Genomic DNA, 7,452 nt, shown 5'->3' with positions numbered 1-7,452 from the left:
AAAAATTCACAGCAATCTTCAGGCTACAAAGGAGATGCAGAGAGAAAGAAAAACAGATACTTCTTTCTTATACTTTCTCCTCTAGTCATTCAAGCTTAAGCCTTGTCTCAAGTCCCAATCCTCTAATATAGTGATCTCTAGGGTTTCTAAAACCCTTATAGTGGGTCTACAATTTCAAAATCATTTTTCAGTTCTAATATGGTAAATATCTGTAAATATAACCCACATAAACAAAAACTCTTTGGACAAATCCCAAATAATTTTTATTAGTGAGAATAATTATTATATTGAGAATAAAAGTTTGAGAGTTTCTCTAATGTAGAACTTCAAAGAGCATTTTTTAAAAAACAACCTTGTCAGGGTCATTACTCCGAGGTCCTCAGCCAGGGATGGCAGGTGCACAGACCAGGGTTCTTTGGCTTGAATTGGGTACCTCCCACTCCGATCCTAATAAGTTTGCTGAAGAGGCTACCATTCAACAACCCATTGTATTTGAAAAAGATACTGGAAGCTCCAGCAATAATGCCCATTCTCCTGAAAACAAGATAAAACTTCTGCCAACTTATTCTATTCTTGCACTGGTTGAAGACCCAGTGGTACAGCAAGACCTATGGGACATTCCTAAGTTGAAGGATGCTGAGATCAAGTGGTCAGACAGAGACACCACAGAGAAAATAATTGCTGTCTTCAGAGGGCTCAGAAAAGCGATCCTTATCTTAATATTTCTCTACTTCTTTGTATGTTCTTGGATGTTCCCAGCAGCTCTTTCCAGCTGGTTGAAGGGGAAATGGCTGGGGAGATTTTCCATGACGGTTCGGTGTTGAACAATCCCATGACTGACTTGATGACTGGCATACTGGTGACTGTCATAGTGCAGAGTTCCAGCACATCCACATCTTTCATTGTCAGCATAGTGTCCTTTTCATCAATGACAATAAAGGCAACAATTCCCATTTTCATGGGAGCCAATATTGGGACTTCAATCATCTATACTCTTGTAGCCCTCATGCAGGCTGGAAACAGGAAGGGATTTTGAAGGGCTTTTGCAGAAGGTATATTGTCCATGATTTCTTTAACTGGTTGTCAGTGGGTGGAGGTGATCACAGGGTACTTCTACCACCTCACCAATGTCATCATGGAAATCTTTAATATCAAGAGTGGGGAAGATGCCCCTAAACTCCTGGAAGTCATCACAAAAGTCATTATCCATTGGGATCAAGAAGTCATAAATGTTATTGCTACAGGAAATGAGGCAGCAAAAAACAAGAGCCTGATGTGGTGTACAACAAGACTTTAAACAACATTACCGTTCCCTCACCAGAAAATTGCACCTTTCCCAGCTTCTGCTGGACCAATGGGAATATGACCTGGACCCTCATGAATACAACATATAAACAGAACATTGCAAAGTGCAAACATGCATTTGTGGATGTCAATCTTTCTGATATAACCATTGGATTCATTCTTCTGGCCCTCTCCTTGCTGGTCTTGTGCATTTGTTTGATCCTGATGGTCAAGATCCTGAATTCTGTGCTCAAGGGACAAGTTGCTGCAGTGATTAAGAAGACCATCAATACAAATTTCCCCTTCCCCTTTGCTTGGCTGACAGGCTACCTCGTCATTCTTGTTGGAACTAGGATGACCTTTATTGTGCAAAGTAGCTCTGTGTTCATATCTGTCTGCAATCACTCCTCTGGTTGATAAAATCCCCATCAAGGTTCCCGATGTGTATGGGAACACAGCAGTCGTAGCAAAGGAGTCCCAGCCCATGTCCGGGACACAGGAGACCCAAGATGTAAAGACCCTCTTTAACTGCACAACTTTATGGTTAGACAGGGTTTGGAAAGGAAGATAAAAGATGGATTATTTCTTGTTCTGCATGCCCTTCTTCTCCCGAAATGTGGAAAAGGTAGAGGCAGATGGATAGACATACATGGAAAAATGGAGCCACAGATATCTGCTACCCCTACCCTCCACCCCAGAATCAAACGCATTGGCAATGAGATCTGGCTCAGCATTGGCAGAAAGTGTGATCAAAGCACAGTCCTTCCCAAGGCCACAATTATCTCACATAATTTCTGGCTTCCTAAGAGCCCTGGGACAAGAACCACAGGGATTATATACAAGATGAATCCTGAGTAGGCCAGTTACTTATACTCTCTTCCAAAACACTAGGGCAACAGGACTTGATTTTTTTTTTATTTTTTTTTGAATGAAAGAATTATTTTCCTTAAATAAATATAGTTAGATTTATTTTTTAAAAAAACTTACCAATCATTATACTTCTGTGGGCATCACAGATAAATGAATTAGCCAGCAAATTTTGAACCTATGGGTTCTTTGGGATCTCAATAGATGTTAGAAGAATAACACTCATTGATAGTAACAGAGATTCTCCTTCACCTTCAGAGACTAAAGTGTATGGATTAGCAGTAGCCAGTCCCCAGCATTACACACAATAGTAGGAATAATTTAACAAGTTGGTCTTTATTCCTGAGATGCAAAAACATGAGAAAATATGCTCACTGCTGTTCTCAGTAACACTACTACAGAGCTTAATTTCTGACAGTACCTCCTGTTATGTATGGGCCAGAACTCTGAAACAAGGATTCTTACAAGATGTTAAATCAGTGGAATTGATGAGACAATGGTTATCTAGTTTAGCATGGTACTTAATAGTTCTCTAAGTTCAGTATGATTGATTTAATCTTACAACAAATAATGGTTTCCTAGTGACATAATGATTGGTTTATACTCAGTGTAGAGCATAGAAACTGGGAGCTCAAGCTCTCAGGGAAAGGAGAGAGAAATTCATTTCCATCTTCATCAGCCTTGAGGTGGCTGGCCCGTCCTCCTGCATTTTCTCCACTGAAACCAAGTCCCCTCTGAAGACCATGAGAAAGCTAGCTGAGCACCAGGTGAAGGAAACTTTAACACCTGGCTATTCTTGTGATGATTACTCTGCTGAAAGGAAGGCTGCTCAGAGACCTTCAGAAAACCACCCAAAACACTATATTTTGGCGCCCAAGATGGGACAGGAACCCATGACCCTGAGATTAAGAGTCTCATGCTTTATGGGGGGAATAGCTGGGGGGGAAGGCCCGGGGGGGGGCCTCCAACTCCTTTTGATCTATAAATGATCAAAGATTTAAAAAAGGATTGCACTCTTTATGGGGCTACATCATCTTATGTTAAGATGGTATTAGAGAATTTGGCTTATGAAATTTTAACCCCTAGTGATTAGAAATCCATAGCAAGGACATGCTTAGAACCTGGACAAAACTTGTTGTGGCTTTCAGAGAATAGTGAACTATGTAGGATACAAGCTCAATGAAATAGGCAAACTGGAATTAATATACAAATTACCTTTGACCAACTAGCAGGTAAAGGTCAGTACGCAGGCATTTTAGCACAAACTAATTACCCCATAGCAGCATATGAGCAAATTGCTGCTGCTGCTGCTATAAAAGCTTGGGTCACCCTCCCAGGAAAGCAAGATTGAGGGAAAGCCTTCATGAAAATAAAGCAAGATCCAAATGAACCTTTTGCTGATTTTGTGGGACATCTACAGACAGCTGTCATATGAACTAATGGTGAAAATTCAGCAACAGGAATAATGATCAAACAACTTGCTAGAGAAAATGCTAATGAGATTTGTAGAATAATTATTCTGGGACTACACGAGGATGCTCTTTTAGAGGAGATCATAAGATGCTGTGCCCCAGTGGGCACAAATGCCTTTTATACCTAGGCTATGCTGCAAAACATGGGAAGACAGGGTCCTTCTTGGCAAAGGACTTCCAGAGAGACTTGTCAATGTTTTCCATGTGGTAAAGTAGGGCATTTGAAAGCTCAATGTAGGCATAGAGATAGAATGAGAGGACAGGGTGAGAGAATAAGACCCAAAGCCCCATGTACAAAATGCAACAAGGGCTTCCACTGGGCCTCAGAATGTAGACTGACCCAGGGAAATGAGAGGTGGAGCCCAGCTCCAAGACCTCAAACAAAAAACAGGTAAACTGCCCCGCCACTCAAGAGTTAATTAAAAAAAAAAAAAAACCTTTTCTGCTTTTTACTTTGAATGAACTCTGAATAGTTAATTTTGGTAGGGGTCTTTTGCATCCCACACAGTTGGGAGCTGTCCAGGATAGGGTCTTTGGGGGAGATGGCTGTGCTCCCCAAACAGGGACAGGTGTGCCCACAGAGCAGTTCTCTCTGTGGTCTCTGGCTCTGTGTGCAGCATCCTCCTTCCCTTCTTAGACAATGACCCGAGGCAGAGGTACTTAGTGGAAAGCAGAATTGAAGACTGAAGAAAGTAGAGTCCTGATGGGTGGCACTGCAGTATGAAAGAAATGTACATGTGTAAACTCGAGGTAAGGCTCTCAGGAGTCTGGGGGTCTATTGGCTGGGAGGAGGGAGGAGGCTCCAGGGATTAGCCCTCCTAAATCTGTTTTTGGTGTGGACTGATGTCAACCCCAGTGATAAAGGACTTTCTGAGGAAGCTCTCGGGTATCTGCAGGCGTGAGGGTAATGAAGGGCCTCCTCTGACAACCTGGTTTGGGATTGCTATCCAAGAATTTGTGTCAGAACATTAGCTAGGGAATTCCAGTCGACAGCCCTCTTGGGAGTCAATTTAAAGACTGGGATGAATCTCCCAAATATAAAAGGGAAGAAAACTGGGAGGATGTTCCCAGAACTATTTGGGTATATCAGACTTAAATCTGTATGTAAAAGGTGAAAATAGAGTTCGGCGTGTGTCTGTGTATGTCTGCTTTGCATTTTGTGTTAAAAGTTAGCAAGCTTATAAGAGATAAGAATTTAGCCTCTGTGTTGCAGGCTTAGAAAAATATCAGGCTGAATTGTTGGAATTGGAATTCATTCAGAGTAGCAATTCTTTCAGAGTGGCTCAGAATGGATTGGTCTTTGATCATGGTAAGGTAATTTGGGAGCTACATTTGGGCTTCTCAAGATAGTGCAAGAAAAGAAAATCTTTTTCTCTTTCTCTCCCTCTGCCTCTGGCTGATTGCAGTAGCTTAGCTGGAAAGGGGGAGAGAAAGGGGAAAATATATAGTTAAATGAGAAATTTTAAGCAAGTAGGAATAAGAAAAACAGACTGAAAGGGATTTGAAAGTTTGGAAAGTTTTAAGAAAACGGAAGAGCAGTGTGCTACCACTTTAGAAACTCCTGTAAGCAAGGACCTGTAACTTTGTTATCAGAACTCAGGCTTGTGGAATCTTGCCAGAAAAAAATTGTTGCTTAAATCTTTCCTGGATTACTAAAGAAAAGAAATTTGAATTGAATATGTAGGTAGATTTTAGGAAATTTCACAGACTAAAGGACTGATTAATTTTAAAATAACTTTAAATTGGTATGTGTGTTAAAATTGGAAACAACATAATGGCAGCATGTCTAATAAATTAAACAAATTACATCTCCAATTTATGGCCAGACATAAATAAGAAATTGCAGATATTGAAAGGGTGGAATAAAAATAGAGTAAGAGGGGTAAATAGCTGAACACAGGGGCCCTCTGTGGGGGGAAATTAGACACGCTTCTAAAAAAATTTTGTCCCAGGAGAAGAAAGAAAAATCATTATTAGCAAGTTTGCTTTCATGGAATTAGAGAACAGAACGTTTAAGAAGGTTAAACTTGGATGGGAGAATTTATTTGTCTGCAACATTTGATTAATGATTTGGGGAACTTAATTGATTTTAAAGAGGTACTATAATCTTGAAATTGAGGAAAATAATTTTACTGTTGCCTTGCACATGCTAGGTTTATTCTGAGTATAAGATCTTGGAATTTGGTTGAATATTGAAACCTTTATTTCTGAAGAGGAAAAAGAAAGAAAAAATACGTCTATTTAAGGAATGGCAGAACAAAAAGCAGTCTGCTCCAGTTAGAGAGAAGGAAAAGAACAATAAAATTCAAACTGGGCCATAAGAGCTCTGCCTGGACAGATAAGAGAGCTGCTAATTTCTATCAGAACAATCAGGAAGAAGAAAAAAAACTTTTTTAAAAAAAAAGTTTTGTTTAGTTTGGTTCTGAGTTGTTACCTTCTGAAACTTTAGTAATTGTTTTGGATAATTTGTAACATTATAAGTTATACTTTAAATCCTGCTCTGTTGGATATATGGGTTTTATGGAGTTTTTTAGCTATTCACTATAAATTTTGAAAGGAAAAGGAGAGGAGAATGCAGGAGATTTATGAAGGATTGATTTGTAGGAACAATTAAAGGTTTGGATGATTTGAGAAAGTAAGGTATTTGGGAGTAAAAAGAAGACATGAGAAGGGTGGTCACATGGAATCCTCCCCTCTTCAAGTGTGTTCCAGCTGTTTTTTGTTATCAAGTTGCTGCTGGTTCAGCAAACTGTGATTTAAAGAGACAAGCTGCTCTTACAAGTTAATTGATTGAATATTTGTTTCTTTAGATATATAATGGTTTTCTTGTTTAAGGGATATGATCATATATGCGATCTAAAGTTTGAAAGGGTTATTTCAAAAAGTTTAATTGATGTTTTTAAGAGCTTTTTAGATTCTTTTATGTGATTGATGCCAATTATTTAAAGGGACTCCAAGAATAATAGTTTTTGCCTTCGTCCTTTTGAAAATGTTTTTGCCATGGACAATAAATAGTTTGGGATGTTTCTGTGTATTGGGTATTTTTAAAGCAAAATGATTGGTATAATATTTAATTTATGGAACATCTTGTGTATGTAAGAATTGTGTGAACATTCTGGGATAAATTTCTTACTGTTAAAAGTCTTACAATATGTAAATGATCTTCTAGTGGCAGGGTGGAAAAAGAGTGACCTTGTCCAAGTCACTATCAGTTTGTTAAATTATTTAGGGGCACAGAGACTGAGAATTTCTCAAGACAAATTGCAGTTCGTGGAACTTGATAATCCCACATCCCTTATTAAGAATTAGACCAAAAACTATGCTCAAAAAGTTATCAAACTGTGCATACCCTTTGACCCAGCAGTGTTACTACTGGGCTTATATCCCAAAGAGATCTTAAAGAAGGGAAAGGGACTCACATGTGCAAGAATGTTTGTGGCACCCTCTTTGTGCTGGCCAGAAACTGGAAATTAAGTGGATGCCCATCAATTGGAGAATGGCTGAATAAATTGTGGTATATGAATATTATGGAATATTGTTCTGTAAGAAATTATCAACAGGATGATTTCAGAAAGGTCAGGAGAGACTTACATGAACTGATGCTGAGTGAAATGAGTAGGACCAAGAGATTATTATATACTTCAACAACAATACTATATGATGATCAATTCTGATGGATGTGGCCCTCATCAACAATGAGATGAACCAAATCAGTTCTAATAGAGCAGTAATGAACTGAACCAGCTACACCCAGGGAAAGCACTCTGGGAGATGACTATGAACCACTACATAGAATTTCCAATCCCCCTATTTTTGTCCGCCTGCATTT

The 7,452-nt window shown here is 39.2% G+C and overlaps 1 pseudogene; it reads left to right on the top strand.

The window, feature by feature from the left end:
• Positions 1–389: 389 nt before the first annotated feature.
• On the top strand, positions 390–1,855 carry LOC141547327 (sodium-dependent phosphate transport protein 2B pseudogene; annotated as a pseudogene).
• Positions 1,856–7,452: the final 5,597 nt, after the last annotated feature.

This window comes from Sminthopsis crassicaudata, chromosome 6 (genome assembly GCF_048593235.1).
Source record: "Sminthopsis crassicaudata isolate SCR6 chromosome 6, ASM4859323v1, whole genome shotgun sequence".
Classification (NCBI taxonomy): Eukaryota; Metazoa; Chordata; class Mammalia; order Dasyuromorphia; family Dasyuridae; genus Sminthopsis; species Sminthopsis crassicaudata.
Note: the sequence above shows the minus strand (reverse complement) of the source record. Positions and strands in the feature narration are given on the sequence as shown.